The sequence below is a fragment of the Pristiophorus japonicus genome, chromosome 33 (genome assembly GCF_044704955.1).
Source record: "Pristiophorus japonicus isolate sPriJap1 chromosome 33, sPriJap1.hap1, whole genome shotgun sequence".
Lineage (NCBI taxonomy): Eukaryota > Metazoa > Chordata > Chondrichthyes > Pristiophoridae > Pristiophorus > Pristiophorus japonicus.
The window spans coordinates 6,166,004-6,182,584 of NC_092009.1; the positions used below are offsets into that span (position 1 = coordinate 6,166,004).

The 16,581-nt window shown below is 44.0% G+C and overlaps 7 non-coding genes across 7 annotated transcripts; all 7 read left to right on the forward strand.

Moving 5' to 3' along the window:
* Positions 1–867: 867 nt before the first annotated feature.
* On the forward strand, positions 868–941 carry trnai-aau (transfer RNA isoleucine (anticodon AAU)). The gene has a single exon. It is a non-coding gene; the product is annotated as a tRNA-Ile (tRNA).
* A 2,208-nt stretch (positions 942–3,149) lies between these two features.
* On the forward strand, positions 3,150–3,223 carry trnai-aau (transfer RNA isoleucine (anticodon AAU)). Its single transcript has one exon. It is a non-coding gene; the product is annotated as a tRNA-Ile (tRNA).
* Positions 3,224–5,431: 2,208 nt separating this feature from the next.
* Positions 5,432–5,505, forward strand: trnai-aau (transfer RNA isoleucine (anticodon AAU)). The gene has a single exon. It is a non-coding gene; the product is annotated as a tRNA-Ile (tRNA).
* A 2,208-nt stretch (positions 5,506–7,713) lies between these two features.
* Positions 7,714–7,787, forward strand: trnai-aau (transfer RNA isoleucine (anticodon AAU)). Its single transcript has one exon. It is a non-coding gene; the product is annotated as a tRNA-Ile (tRNA).
* A 2,208-nt stretch (positions 7,788–9,995) lies between these two features.
* Positions 9,996–10,069, forward strand: trnai-aau (transfer RNA isoleucine (anticodon AAU)). Its single transcript has one exon. It is a non-coding gene; the product is annotated as a tRNA-Ile (tRNA).
* Positions 10,070–12,277: 2,208 nt separating this feature from the next.
* trnai-aau (transfer RNA isoleucine (anticodon AAU)) lies at positions 12,278–12,351 on the forward strand. The gene has a single exon. It is a non-coding gene; the product is annotated as a tRNA-Ile (tRNA).
* Positions 12,352–14,559: 2,208 nt separating this feature from the next.
* Positions 14,560–14,633, forward strand: trnai-aau (transfer RNA isoleucine (anticodon AAU)). The gene has a single exon. It is a non-coding gene; the product is annotated as a tRNA-Ile (tRNA).
* The last annotated feature ends 1,948 nt before the right edge of the window (positions 14,634–16,581 follow it).

Below are 16,581 nucleotides of genomic sequence, written 5' to 3' on the forward strand. Positions count from 1 at the left end.
ATATCACTGTGTCTTCAAGACGGTGAGATCGAGCCTGTTGTGCAAGCTTTGTTTCTTTATGAACACTTCAGCAGAACATTAAATCAACATGTGGAACTAGAATTGCTGATTGACACTGTACGTTTGCCAACATTTAACTGCAGTGTGAAAACAATCACCATTATAATTAGGCTTCCATTACGTTCTTGCACGACATCACCCTAAGTAACCTAGTTGATCACAGCACAGATATCAGTTAATGCATTGCCAGTGCGAAATAATAGACATTTTGAACTTAGCAACGTGTACAAGACCACTGCCTGGATCGTGGGCAGTGATAACGGAACATGAGCATTAAGATTTTCGGTATCATTATACTTTACATTGACACAACCTGAGCTCTCAGATGTGTTTGGGACCCATTGCCCCGAAACGAGGACAGAGTGGGTGGGGCAATTCCTTCCGGGGTCAGGTTTTCTTTCAAAAAGGTGTGAGAAAACTTTGCTTCGTTCACTGTCAGACCGAAATAGTTCAGTTGGGAAGGCGTTTGAATGAAGATCCAAATGGTTCTTGGCTCAATCCCGTGTTTCAGCAATTTTTGGTTATTTCGCGTTCCCTTCATTCTAAGGGTAGTGGCTGATTTTATATCGGGACAGTGGGCTGCACAGCGGTTGCGTGATAATAATTTTCAACATGAATTGTTTTTAGATTTAGCGCTCTTTTTCTGTTACGTTCTATTTACACTCTGCGCAGTGTTGTAGATGAACAGTGAACAATGTTTAAGCGATGTGAAGTTTTCAATGTTTACGCAGTAAATCTGTCATCCAGTTTGAGTTTGAAACACGATCCCCGCAGACTGAGCTTTCACGCAACGTTAACACAATTTGCGGCCGGTTAGCTCAGTTGGTTAGAGCGTGGTGCTAATAACGCCAAAGTCGCGGGTTCGATCCCAGTACGGGCCATTCCAGTGTTTTTCATAATTTTTATTCGGTTTTTAGTCACGTTGAAAATCAAATCTTTATAATGAAACAAATCCACACAGAATCCCAAGGTTTGGGAATTATTTGGAATAACAGTCATTGCTTCTTTGCCGACGGGGTGGAGAGGCACATCTTTGTGTTTATTTCTGTTTCTTGGTTTGCTGATAAAGCATGAACCGGAGGCCTGTTCCCGTAAATGCTCAAAAGTCGGAACAGACAGACAGAACGGTTCTGTCGCCTGGAGATGGGCAAAAGACAGCAGTTCAGGACAAAAACACTAAATGAAATGTTCACCCGGCACCGAGAGTGAAAAATCCCGAGAAAAGGACAGAATGAAATAGATTTCAGTGGATGCCTACCCGCACGTGATGCTGTGGATGCGCGGACATATCTTTGGTGTTCTCCACAAAAAATGCCATTTGCAACGAACAGTTTTACCTGGCGCGAATGTGGTGAGAATTTGGAAGGAGCAAGCAGGAAAGACTGTGTTGGTCTGCTTGTTGGCAAGCAAATGTGTAGCAGCTTCACTGGTGGTCTAGTGGATAGGTTTCGGCGCTTTCACCGCTGCGGCCCGGGTTCGATTCCCGGTCAGGGAACATTGTATTTCCGGACGTTCAAATTGCTAGGCTGTTCCTGAACAAATTTACAGCTCACTGCACTCTTGCTGCCCCAACCATCAGCAGCGCATCATTCGTTGTAGTGATGCAGCACACACTTCTGTGCCTTCCGTTTCAACGTCAGCAGCAAATGAGGAGATCTCGCTCAACAAGTGCTGATTGACACCGTAAATGTTGCCAATCATGGCTAACTTTAGCCTTCCGTGAACATTTTTGCGGCACATCACTCTAGCTTACCATCTGTCAATGCATTGCCAGTGTGGAAATATTCAGCATTTTAAACTTAGCAACGTCTGCAAGACTGGAATCAGTGAATGCCTGGGCCATGGCCACTGATAACTTATCCCGAGCATTCATTTTGCCAGGGCCCCTCCTATATTGAACATTAGCTCACTGTGTGTCTATGTTTAGCGTTCACAGGCAATTTACAAGCTCTGAATTTCCCAGCAGTGAATTCATGTAGTGATTGATCTAACCGACATTCAACATCAGTATTATTAAGTCTCTCCTTGATTCGCGACACTTATCTCTCTTCAGCATAGCACTGCTATGGACTGAACCTGTTAGAATTTCACGTTGCCTCGGGGTCAGTGCGGCTATGTGGGACTTCGGCCGGTCTCCCTTTCACAGCCCATCAGTGTCGAGAAAAGAACGGGGTATTTTACTGACATTTTATGTTCTCAAACAGTTATAAACTCTACAGTATATTTCACTGTGTCTTCAAGATGGTGAGATCGAGCCTGTTGTGCAAGCTTTGTTTCTTTCTGAACACTTCAGCAGAACATTAAATCAACATGTGGAACTAGAATTGCTGATTGACACTGTACGTTTGCCAACATTTAACTGCAGTGTGAAAACAATCACCATTATAATTAGGCTTCCATTACGTTCTTGCACGACATCATCCTAAGTAACCTAGTTGATCACAGCACAGATATCAGTTAATTCATTGCCAGTGCGAAATAATAGACATTTTGAACTTAGCAACGTGTACAAGACCACTGCCTGGATCGTGGGCACTGATAACGGAACATGAGCATTAAGATTTTCGGTATCATTATACTTTACATTGACACAACCTGAGCTCTGAGATGTGTTTGGGACCCATTGCCCCGAAACGAGGACAGAGTGGGTGGGGCAATTCCTTCCGGGGTCAGGTTTTCTTTCAAAAAGGTGTGAGAAAACTTTGCTTCGTTCACTTTCAGACCGAAATAGTTCAGTTGGGAAGGCGTTTGACTGAAGATCCAAATGGTTCATGGCTCAATCCCGTGTTTCAGCAATTTTTGGTTACTTCGCGTTCCCTTCATTCTAAGGGTAGTGGCTGATTTTATATCGGGACAGTGGGCTGTACAGCGGTTGCGTGATAATAATTTTCAACATGAATTGTTTTTAGATTTAGCGCTCTTTTTCTGTTACGTTCTATTTACACTCTGCGCAGTGTTGTAGATGAACAGTGAACAATGTTTAAGCGATGTGAAGTTTTCAATGTTTACGCAGTAAATCTGTCATCCAGTTTGAGTTTGAAACACAATCCCCGCAGACTGAGCTTTCACGCAACGTTAACGCAAATTGCGGCCGGTTAGCTCAGTTGGTTAGAGCGTGGTGCTAATAACGCCAAGGTCGCGGGTTCGATCCCAGTACGGGCCATTCCAGTGTTTTTCATAATATTTATTCGGTTTTTAGTCACGTTGAAAATCAAATCTTTATAATGAAACAAATCCACACAGAATCCCAAGGTTTGGGAATTATTTGGAATAACAGTCATTGCTTCTTTGCCGACGGGGTGGAGAGGCACATCTTTCTGTTTATTTCTGTTTCTTGGTTTGCTGATAAAGGATGAACCGGAGGCCTGTTCCCGTAAATGCTCAAAAGTCGGAACAGACAGACAGAACGGTTGTGTCGCCTGGAGATGGGCAAAAGACAGCAGTTCAGGACAAAAACACTAAATGAAATGTTCACCCGGCACCGAGAGTGAAAAATCCCGAGAAAAGGACAGAATGAAATAGATTTCAGTGGATGCCTACCCGCACGTGATGCTGTGGATGCGCGGACATATCTTTGGTGTTCTCCACAAAAAATGCCATTTGCAACGAACAGTTTTACCTGGCGCGAATGTGGTGAGAATTTGGAAGGAGCAAGCAGGAAAGACTGTGTTGGTCTGCTTGTTGGCAAGCAAATGTGTAGCAGCTTCACTGGTGGTCTAGTGGATAGGTTTCGGCGCTTTCACCGCTGCGGCCCATGTTCGATTCCCGGTCAGGGAACATTGTATTTCCGGACGTTCAAATTGCTAGGCTGTTCCTGAACAAATTTACAGCTCCCTGCACTCTTGCTGCCCCAACCATCAGCAGCGCATCATTCGTTGTCGTGATACAGCACACACTTCTGTGCCTTCCGTTTCAAAGTCAGCAGCAAATGAGGAGATCTCGCTCAACAAGTGCTGATTGACACCGTAAATGTTGCCAATCATGGCTAACTTTAGCCTTCCGTGAACATTTTTGCGGCACATCACTCTAGCTTACCATCTGTCAATGCATTGCCAGTGTGGAAATATTCAGCATTTTAAACTTAGCAACGTCTGCAAGACTGGAATCAGTGAATGCCTGGGCCATGGCCACTGATAACTTATCCCGAGCATTCATTTTGCCAGGGCCCCTCCTATATTGAACATTAGCTCACTGTGTGTCTATGTTTAGCGTTCACAGGCAATTTACAAGCTCTGAATTTCCCAGCAGTGAATTCATGTAGTGATTGATCTAACCTACATTCAACATCAGTATTATTAAGTCTCTCCTTGATTCGCGACACTTATCTCTCTTCAGCATAGCACTGCTGTGGACTGAACCTGTTAGAATTTCACGTTGCCTCGGGGTCAGTGCGGCTATGTGGGACTTCGGCCGGTCTCCCTTTCACAGCCCATCAGTGTCGAGAAAAGAACGGGGTATTTTACTGACATTTTATGTTCTCAAACAGTTATAAACTCTACAGTATATTTCACTGTGTCTTCAAGACGGTGAGATCGAGCCTGTTGTGCAAGCTTTGTTTCTTTATGAACACTTCAGCAGAACATTAAATCAACATGTGGAACTAGAATTGCTGATTGACACTTAACGTTTGCCAACATTTAACTGCAGTGTGAAAACAATCACCATTATAATTAGGCTTCCATTACGTTCTTGCACGACATCACCCTAAGTAACCCAGTTGATCACAGCACAGATATCAGTTAATTCATTGCCAGTGCGAAATAATAGACATTTTGAACTTAGCAACGTGTACAAGACCACTGCCTTGATCGTGGGCAGTGATAATGGAACATGAGCATTAAGATTTTCGGTATCATTATACTTTACATTGACACAACCTGAGCTCTGAGATGTGTTTGGGACCCATTGCCCCGAAACGAGGACAGAGTGGGTGGGGCAATTCCTTCCGGGGTCAGGTTTTCTTTCAAAAAGGTGTGAGAAAACTTTGCTTCGTTCACTGTCAGACCGAAATAGTTCAGTTGGGAAGGCGTTTGAATGAAGATCCAAATGGTTCTTGGCTCAATCCCGTGTTTCAGCAATTTTTGGTTATTTCGCGTTCCCTTCATTCTAAGGGTCGTGGCTGATTTTATATCGGGACAGTGGGCTGTACAGCGGTTGCGTGATAATAATTTTCAACATGAATTGTTTTTAGATTTAGCGCTCTTTTTCTGTTACGTTCTATTTACACTCTGCGCAGTGTTGTAGATGAACAGTGAACAATGTTTAAGCGATGGGAAGTTTTCAATGTTTACGCAGTAAATCTGTCATCCAGTTTGAGTTTGAAACACGATCCCCGCAGACTGAGCTTTCACGCAACGTTAACACAATTTGCGGCCGGTTAGCTCAGTTGGTTAGAGCGTGGTGCTAATAACGCCAAGGTCGCGGGTTCGATCCCAGTACGGGCCATTCCAGTGTTTTTCATAATTTTTATTCGGTTTTTAGTCACGTTGAAAATCAAATCTTTATAATGAAACAAATCCACACAGAATCCCAAGGTTTGGGAATTATTTGGAATAACAGTCATTGCTTCTTTGCCGACGGGGTGGAGAGGCACATCTTTGTGTTTATTTCTGTTTCTTGGTTTGCTGATAAAGGATGAACCGGAGGCCTGTTCCCGTAAATGCTCAAAAGTCGGAACAGACAGACAGAACGGTTCTGTCGCCTGGAGATGGGCAAAAGACAGCAGTTCAGGACAAAAACACTAAATGAAATGTTCACCCGGCACCGAGAGTGAAAAATCCCGAGAAAAGGACAGAATGAAATAGATTTCAGTGGATGCCTACCCGCACGTGATGCTGTGGATGCGCGGACATATCTTTGGTGTTCTCCACAAAAAATGCCATTTGCAACGAACAGTTTTACCTGGCGCGAATGTGGTGAGAATTTGGAAGGAGCAAGCAGGAAAGACTGTGTTGGTCTGCTTGTTGGCAAGCAAATGTGTAGCAGCTTCACTGGTGGTCTAGTGGATAGGTTTCGGCGCTTTCACCGCTGCGGCCTGGGTTCGATTCCCGGTCAGGGAACATTGTATTTCCGGACGTTCAAATTGCTAGGCTGTTCCTGAACAAATTTACAGCTCACTGCACTCTTGCTGCCCCAACCATCAGCAGCGCATCATTCGTTGTAGTGATACAGCACACACTTCTGTGCCTTCCGTTTCAAAGTCAGCAGTAAATGAGGAGATCTCGCTCAACAAGTGCTGATTGACACCGTAAATGTTGCCAATCATGGCTAACTTTAGCCTTCCGTGAACATTTTTGCGGCACATCACTCTAGCTTACCATCTGTCAATGCATTGCCAGTGTGGAAATATTCAGCATTTTAAACTTAGCAACGTCTGCAAGACTGGAATCAGTGAATGCCTGGGCCATGGCCACTGATAACTTATCCCGAGCATTCATTTTGCCAGGGCCCCTCCTATATTGAACATTAGCTCACTGTGTGTCTATGTTTAGCGTTCACAGGCAATTTACAAGCTCTGAATTTCCCAGCAGTGAATTCATGTAGTGATTGATCTAACCGACATTCAACATCAGTATTATTAAGTCTCTCCTTGATTCGCGACACTTATCTCTCTTCAGCATAGCACTGCTGTGGACTGAACCTGTTAGAATTTCACGTTGCCTCGGGGTCAGTGCGGCTATGTGGGACTTCGGCCGGTCTCCCTTTCACAGCCCATCAGTGTCGAGAAAAGAACGGGGTATTTTACTGACATTTGATGTTCTCAAACAGTTATAAACTCTACAGTATATTTCACTGTGTCTTCAAGACGGTGAGATCGAGCCTGTTGTGCAAGCTTTGTTTCTTTATGAACACTTCAGCAGAACATTAAATCAACATGTGGAACTAGAATTGCTGATTGACACTGTACGTTTGCCAACATTTAACTGCAGTGTGAAAACAATCACCATTATAATTAGGCTTCCATTACGTTCTTGCACGACATCACCCTAAGTAACCTAGTTGATCACAGCACAGATATCAGTTAATTCATTGCCAGTGCGAAATAATAGACATTTTGAACTTAGCAACGTGTACAAGACCACTGCCTGGATCGTGGGCAGTGATAACGGAACATGAGCATTAAGATTTTCGGTATCATTATACTTTACATTGACACAACCTGAGCTCTGAGATGTGTTTGGGACCCATTGCCCCGAAACGAGGACAGAGTGGGTGGGGCAATTCCTTCCGGGGTCAGGTTTTCTTTCAAAAAGGTGTGAGAAAACTTTGCTTCGTTCACTGTCAGACCGAAATAGTTCAGTTGGGAAGGCGTTTGAATGAAGATCCAAATGGTTCTTGGCTCAATCCCGTGTTTCAGCAATTTTTGGTTATTTCGCGTTCCCTTCATTCTAAGGGTAGTGGCTGATTTTATATCGGGACAGTGGGCTGCACAGCGGTTGCGTGATAATAATTTTCAACATGAATTGTTTTTAGATTTAGCGCTCTTTTTCTGTTACGTTCTATTTACACTCTGCGCAGTGTTGTAGATGAACAGTGAACAATGTTTAAGCGATGTGAAGTTTTCAATGTTTACGCAGTAAATCTGTCATCCAGTTTGAGTTTGAAACACGATCCCCGCAGACTGAGCTTTCACGCAACGTTAACACAATTTGCGGCCGGTTAGCTCAGTTGGTTAGAGCGTGGTGCTAATAACGCCAAGGTCGCGGGTTCGATCCCAGTACGGGCCATTCCAGTGTTTTTCATAATTTTTATTCGGTTTTTAGTCACGTTGAAAATCAAATCTTTATAATGAAACAAATCCACACAGAATCCCAAGGTTTGGGAATTATTTGGAATAACAGTCATTGCTTCTTTGCCGACGGGGTGGAGAGGCACATCTTTGTGTTTATTTCTCTTTCTTGGTTTGCTGATAAAGGATGAGCCGGAGGCCTGTTCCCGTAAATGCTCAAAAGTCGGAACAGACAGACAGAACGGTTCTGTCGCCTGGAGATGGGCAAAAGACAGCAGTTCAGGACAAAAACACTAAATGAAATGTTCACCCGGCACCGAGAGTGAAAAATCCCGAGAAAAGGACAGAATGAAATAGATTTCAGTGGATGCCTACCCGCACGTGATGCTGTGGATGCGCGGACATATCTTTGGTGTTCTCCACAAAAAATGCCATTTGCAACGAACAGTTTTACCTGGCGCGAATGTGGTGAGAATTTGGAAGGAGCAAGCAGGAAAGACTGTGTTGGTCTGCTTGTTGGCAAGCAAATGTGTAGCAGCTTCACTGGTGGTCTAGTGGATAGGTTTCGGCGCTTTCACCGCTGCGGCCCGGGTTCGATTCCCGGTCAGGGAACATTGTATTTCCGGACGTTCAAATTGCTAGGCTGTTCCTGAACAAATTTACAGCTCACTGCACTCTTGCTGCCCCAACCATCAGCAGCGCATCATTCGTTGTAGTGATACAGCACACACTTCTGTGCCTTCCGTTTCAAAGTCAGCAGTAAATGAGGAGATCTCGCTCAACAAGTGCTGATTGACACCGTAAATGTTGCCAATCATGGCTAACTTTAGCCTTCCGTGAACATTTTTGCGGCACATCACTCTAGCTTACCATCTGTCAATGCATTGCCAGTGTGGAAATATTCAGCATTTTAAACTTAGCAACGTCTGTAAGACTGGAATCAGTGAATGCCTGGGCCATGGCCACTGATAACTTATCCCGAGCATTCATTTTGCCAGGGCCCCTCCTATATTGAACATTAGCTCACTGTGTGTCTATGTTTAGCGTTCACAGGCAATTTACAAGCTCTGAATTTCCCAGCAGTGAATTCATGTAGTGATTGATCTAACCGACATTCAACATCAGTATTATTAAGTCTCTCCTTGATTCGCGACACTTATCTCTCTTCAGCATAGCACTGCTGTGGACTGAACCTGTTAGAATTTCACGTTGCCTCGGGGTCAGTGCGGCTATGTGGGACTTCGGCCGGTCTCCCTTTCACAGCCCATCAGTGTCGAGAAAAGAACGGGGTATTTTACTGACATTTTATGTTCTCAAACAGTTATAAACTCTACAGTATATTTCACTGTGTCTTCAAGACGGTGAGATCGAGCCTGTTGTGCAAGCTTTGTTTCTTTATGAACACTTCAGCAGAACATTAAATCAACATGTGGAACTAGAATTGCTGTGTGACACTGTACGTTTGCCAACATTTAACTGCAGTGTGAAAACAATCACCATTATAATTAGGCTTCCATTACGTTCTTGCACGACATCACCCTAAGTAACCTAGTTGATCACAGCACAGATATCAGTTAATTCATTGCCAGTGCGAAATAATAGACATTTTGAACTTAGCAACATGTACAAGACCACTGCCTGGATCGTGGGCAGTGATAACGGAACATGAGCATTAAGATTTTCGGTATCATTATACTTTACATTGACACAACCTGAGCTCTGAGATCTGTTTGGGACCCATTGCCCCGAAACGAGGACAGAGTGGGTGGGGCAATTCCTTCCGGGGTCAGGTTTTCTTTCAAAAAGGTGTGAGAAAACTTTGCTTCGTTCACTGTCAGACCGAAATAGTTCAGTTGGGAAGGCGTTTGAATGAAGATCCAAATGGTTCTTGGCTCAAACCCGTGTTTCACCAATTTTTGGTTATTTCGCGTTACCTTCATTCTAAGGGTAGTGGCTGATTTTATATCGGGACAGTGGGCTGTACAGCGGTTGCGTGATAATAATTTTCAACATGAATTGTTTTTAGATTTAGCGCTCTTTTTCTGTTACGTTCTATTTACACTCTGCGCAGTGTTGTAGATGAACAGTGAACAATGTTTAAGCGATGTGAAGTTTTCAATGTTTACGCAGTAAATCTGTCATCCAGTTTGAGTTTGAAACACGATCCCCGCAGACTGAGCTTTCACGCAACGTTAACACAATTTGCGGCCGGTTAGCTCAGTTGGTTAGAGCGTGGTGCTAATAACGCCAAGGTCGCGGGTTCGATCCCAGTACGGGCCATTCCAGTGTTTTTCATAATTTTTATTCGGTTTTTAGTCACGTTGAAAATCAAATCTTTATAATGAAACAAATCCACACAGAATCCCAAGGTTTGGGAATTATTTGGAATAACAGTCATTGCTTCTTTGCCGACGGGGTGGAGAGGCACATCTTTGTGTTTATTTCTCTTTCTTGGTTTGCTGATAAAGGATGAGCCGGAGGCCTGTTCCCGTAAATGCTCAAAAGTCGGAACAGACAGACAGAACGGTTCTGTCGCCTGGAGATGGGCAAAAGACAGCAGTTCAGGACAAAAACACTAAATGAAATGTTCACCCGGCACCGAGAGTGAAAAATCCCGAGAAAAGGACAGAATGAAATAGATTTCAGTGGATGCCTACCCGCACGTGATGCTGTGGATGCGCGGACATATCTTTGGTGTTCTCCACAAAAAATGCCATTTGCAACGAACAGTTTTACCTGGCGCGAATGTGGTGAGAATTTGGAAGGAGCAAGCAGGAAAGACTGTGTTGGTCTGCTTGTTGGCAAGCAAATGTGTAGCAGCTTCACTGGTGGTCTAGTGGATAGGTTTCGGCGCTTTCACCGCTGCGGCCCGGGTTCGATTCCCGGTCAGGGAACATTGTATTTCCGGACGTTCAAATTGCTAGGCTGTTCCTGAACAAATTTACAGCTCCCTGCAATCTTGCTGCCCCAACCATCAGCAGCGCATCATTCGTTGTAGTGATACAGCACACACTTCTGTGCCTTCCGTTTCAAAGTCAGCAGTAAATGAGGAGATCTCGCTCAACAAGTGCTGATTGACACCGTAAATGTTGCCAATCATGGCTAACTTTAGCCTTCCGTGAACATTTTTGCGGCACATCACTCTAGCTTACCATCTGTCAATGCATTGCCAGTGTGGAAATATTCAGCATTTTAAACTTAGCAACGTCTGCAAGACTGGAATCAGTGAATGCCTGGGCCATGGCCACTGATAACTTATCCCGAGCATTCATTTTGCCAGGGCCCCTCCAATATTGACCATTAGCTCACTGTGTGTCTATGTTTAGCGTTCACAGGCAATTTACAAGCTCTGAATTTCCCAGCAGTGAATTCATGTAGTGATTGATCTAACCGACATTCAACATCAGTATTATTAAGTCTCTCCTTGATTCGCGACACTTATCTCTCTTCAGCATAGCACTGCTGTGGACTGAACCTGTTAGAATTTCACGTTGCCTCGGGGTCAGTGCGGCTATTTGGGACTTCGGCCGGTCTCCCTTTCACAGCCCATCAGTGTCGAGAAAAGAACGGGGTATTTTACTGACATTTGATGTTCTCAAACAGTTATAAACTCTACAGTATATTTCACTGTGTCTTCAAGACGGTGAGATCGAGCCTGTTGTGCAAGCTTTGTTTCTTTATGAACACTTCAGCAGAACATTAAATCAACATGTGGAACTAGAATTGCTGATTGACACTGTACGTTTGCCAACATTTAACTGCAGTGTGAAAACAATCACCATTATAATTAGGCTTCCATTACGTTCTTGCACGACATCACCCTAAGTAACCTAGTTGATCACAGCACAGATATCAGTTAATTCATTGCCAGTGCGAAATAATAGACATTTTGAACTTAGCAACGTGTACAAGACCACTGCCTGGATCGTGGGCAGTGATAACGGAACATGAGCATTAAGATTTTCGGTATCATTATACTTTACATTGACACAACCTGAGCTCTGAGATGTGTTTGGGACCCATTGCCCCGAAACGAGGACAGAGTGGGTGGGGCAATTCCTTCCGGGGTCAGGTTTTCTTTCAAAAAGGTGTGAGAAAACTTTGCTTCGTTCACTGTCAGACCGAAATAGTTCAGTTGGGAAGGCGTTTGAATGAAGATCCAAATGGTTCTTGGCTCAATCCCGTGTTTCAGCAATTTTTGGTTATTTCGCGTTCCCTTCATTCGAAGGGTAGTGGCTGATTTTATATCGGGACAGTGGGCTGTACAGCGGTTGCGTGATAATAATTTTCAACATGAATTGTTTTTAGATTTAGCGCTCTTTTTCTGTTACGTTCTATTTACACTCTGCGCAGTGTTGTAGATGAACAGTGAACAATGTTTAAGCGATGTGAAGTTTTCAATGTTTACGCAGTAAATCTGTCATCCAGTTTGAGTTTGAAACACGATCCCCGCAGACTGAGCTTTCACGCAACGTTAACACAATTTGCGGCCGGTTAGCTCAGTTGGTTAGAGCGTGGTGCTAATAACGCCAAGGTCGCGGGTTCGATCCCAGTACGGGCCATTCCAGTGTTTTTCATAATTTTTATTCGGTTTTTAGTCACGTTGAAAATCAAATCTTTATAATGAAACAAATCCACACAGAATCCCAAGGTTTGGGAATTATTTGGAATAACAGTCATTGCTTCTTTGCCGACGGGGTGGAGAGGCACATCTTTGTGTTTATTTCTGTTTCTTGGTTTGCTGATAAAGGATGAACCGGAGGCCTGTTCCCGTAAATGCTCAAAAGTCGGAACAGACAGACAGAACGGTTCTGTCGCCTGGAGATGGGCAAAAGACAGCAGTTCAGGACAAAAACACTAAATGAAATGTTCACCCGGCACCGAGAGTGAAAAATCCCGAGAAAAGGACAGAATGAAATAGATTTCAGTGGATGCCTACCCGCACGTGATGCTGTGGATGCGCGGACATATCTTTGGTGTTCTCCACAAAAAATGCCATTTGCAACGAACAGTTTTACCTGGCGCGAATGTGGTGAGAATTTGGAAGGAGCAAGCAGGAAAGACTGTGTTGGTCTGCTTGTTGGCAAGCAAATGTGCACCAGCTTCACTGGTGGTCTAGTGGATAGGTTTCGGCGCTTTCACCGCTGCGGCCCGGGTTCGATTCCTGGTCAGGGATCATTGTATTTCCGGACGTTCAAATTGCTAGGCTGTTCCTGAACAAATTTACAGCTCACTGCACTCTTGCTGCCCCAACCATCAGCAGCGCATCATTCGTTGTAGTGATACAGCACACACTTCTGTGCCTTCCGTTTCAAAGTCAGCAGTAAATGAGGAGATCTCGCTCAACAAGTGCTGATTGACACCGTAAATGTTGCCAATCATGGCTAACTTTAGCCTTCCGTGAACATTTTTGCGGCACATCACTCTAGCTTACCATCTGTCAATGCATTGCCAGTGTGGAAATATTCAGCATTTTAAACTTAGCAACGTCTGCAAGACTGGAATCAGTGAATGCCTGGGCCATGGCCACTGATAACTTATCCCGAGCATTCATTTTGCCAGGGCCCCTCCTATATTGAACATTAGCTCACTGTGTGTCTATGTTTAGCGTTCACAGGCAATTTACAAGCTCTGAATTTCCCAGCAGTGAATTCATGTAGTGATTGATCTAACCGACATTCAACATCAGTATTATTAAGTCTCTCCTTGATTCGCGACACTTATCTCTCTTCAGCATAGCACTGCTGTGGACTGAACCTGTTAGAATTTCACGTTGCCTCGGGGTCAGTGCGGCTATGTGGGACTTCGGCCGGTCTCCCTTTCACAGCCCATCAGTGTCGAGAAAAGAACGGGGTATTTTACTGACATTTTATGTTCTCAAACAGTTATAAACTCTACAGTATATTTCACTGTGTCTTCAAGACGGTGAGATCGAGCCTGTTGTGCAAGCTTTGTTTCTTTATGAACACTTCAGCAGAACATTAAATCAACATGTCGAACTAGAATTGCTGATTGACACTGTACGTTTGCCAACATTTAACTGCAGTGTGAAAACAATCACCATTATAATTAGGCTTCCATTACGTTCTTGCACGACATCACCCTAAGTAACCTAGTTGATCACAGCACAGATATCAGTTAATTCATTGCCAGTGCGAAATAATAGACATTTTGAACTTAGCAACGTGTACAAGACCACTGCCTGGATCGTGGGCAGTGATAACGGAACATGAGCATTAAGATTTTCGGTATCATTATACTTTACATTGACACAACCTGAGCTCTGAGATGTGTTTGGGACCCATTGCCCCGAAACGAGGACAGAGTGGGTGGGGCAATTCCTTCCGGGGTCAGGTTTTCTTTCAAAAAGGTGTGAGAAAACTTTGCTTCGTTCACTGTCAGACCGAAATAGTTCAGTTGGGAAGGCGTTTGAATGAAGATCCAAATGGTTCTTGGCTCAATCCCGTGTTTCAGCAATTTTTGGTTATTTCGCGTTCCCTTCATTCTAAGGGTAGTGGCTGATTTTATATCGGGACAGTGGGCTGCACAGCGGTTGCGTGATAATAATTTTCAACATGAATTGTTTTTAGATTTAGCGCTCTTTTTCTGTTACGTTCTATTTACACTCTGCGCAGTGTTGTAGATGAACAGTGAACAATGTTTAAGCGATGTGAAGTTTTCAATGTTTACGCAGTAAATCTGTCATCCAGTTTGAGTTTGAAACACGATCCCCGCAGACTGAGCTTTCACGCAACGTTAACACAATTTGCGGCCGGTTAGCTCAGTTGGTTAGAGCGTGGTGCTAATAACGCCAAGGTCGCGGGTTCGATCCCAGTACGGGCCATTCCAGTGTTTTTCATAATTTTTATTCGGTTTTTAGTCACGTTGAAAATCAAATCTTTATAATGAAACAAATCCACACAGAATCCCAAGGTTTGGGAATTATTTGGAATAACAGTCATTGCTTCTTTGCCGACGGGGTGGAGAGGCACATCTTTGTGTTTATTTCTCTTTCTTGGTTTGCTGATAAAGGATGAGCCGGAGGCCTGTTCCCGTAAATGCTCAAAAGTCGGAACAGACAGACAGAACGGTTCTGTCGCCTGGAGATGGGCAAAAGACAGCAGTTCAGGACAAAAACACTAAATGAAATGTTCACCCGGCACCGAGAGTGAAAAATCCCGAGAAAAGGACAGAATGAAATAGATTTCAGTGGATGCCTACCCGCACGTGATGCTGTGGATGCGCGGACATATCTTTGGTGTTCTCCACAAAAAATGCCATTTGCAACGAACAGTTTTACCTGGCGCGAATGTGGTGAGAATTTGGAAGGAGCAAGCAGGAAAGACTGTGTTGGTCTGCTTGTTGGCAAGCAAATGTGTAGCAGCTTCACTGGTGGTCTAGTGGATAGGTTTCGGCGCTTTCACCGCTGCGGCCCGGGTTCGATTCCCGGTCAGGGAACATTGTATTTCCGGACGTTCAAATTGCTAGGCTGTTCCTGAACAAATTTACAGCTCACTGCACTCTTGCTGCCCCAACCATCAGCAGCGCATCATTCGTTGTAGTGATACAGCACACACTTCTGTGCCTTCCGTTTCAAAGTCAGCAGTAAATGAGGAGATCTCGCTCAACAAGTGCTGATTGACACCGTAAATGTTGCCAATCATGGCTAACTTTAGCCTTCCGTGAACATTTTTGCGGCACATCACTCTAGCTTACCATCTGTCAATGCATTGCCAGTGTGGAAATATTCAGCATTTTAAACTTAGCAACGTCTGCAAGACTGGAATCAGTGAATGCCTGGGCCATGGCCACTGATAACTTATCCCGAGCATTCATTTTGCCAGGGCCCCTCCTATATTGAACATTAGCTCACTGTGTGTCTATGTTTAGCGTTCACAGGCAATTTACAAGCTCTGAATTTCCCAGCAGTGAATTCATGTAGTGATTGATCTAACCGACATTCAACATCAGTATTATTAAGTCTCTCCTTGATTCGCGACACTTATCTCTCTTCAGCATAGCACTGCTGTGGACTGAACCTGTTAGAATTTCACGTTGCCTCGGGGTCAGTGCGGCTATGTGGGACTTCGGCCGGTCTCCCTTTCACAGCCCATCAGTGTCGAGAAAAGAACGGGGTATTTTACTGACATTTTATGTTCTCAAACAGTTATAAACTCTACAGTATATTTCACTGTGTCTTCAAGACGGTGAGATCGAGCCTGTTGTGCAAGCTTTGTTTCTTTATGAACACTTCAGCAGAACATTAAATCAACATGTGGAACTAGAATTGCTGATTGACACTGTACGTTTGCCAACATTTAACTGCAGTGTGAAAACAATCACCATTATAATTAGGCTTCCATTACGTTCTTGCACGACATCACCCTAAGTAACCTAGTTGATCACAGCACAGATATCAGTTAATTCATTGCCAGTGCGAAATAATAGACATTTTGAACTTAGCAACATGTACAAGACCACTGCCTGGATCGTGGGCAGTGATAACGGAACATGAGCATTAAGATTTTCGGTATCATTATACTTTACATTGACACAACCTGAGCTCTGAGATCTGTTTGGGACCCATTGCCCCGAAACGAGGACAGAGTGGGTGGGGCAATTCCTTCCGGGGTCAGGTTTTCTTTCAAAAAGGTGTGAGAAAACTTTGCTTCGTTCACTGTCAGACCGAAATAGTTCAGTTGGGAAGGCGTTTGAATGAAGATCCAAATGGTTCTTGGCTCAAACCCGTGTTTCACCAATTTTTGGTTATTTCGCGTTACCTTCATTCTAAG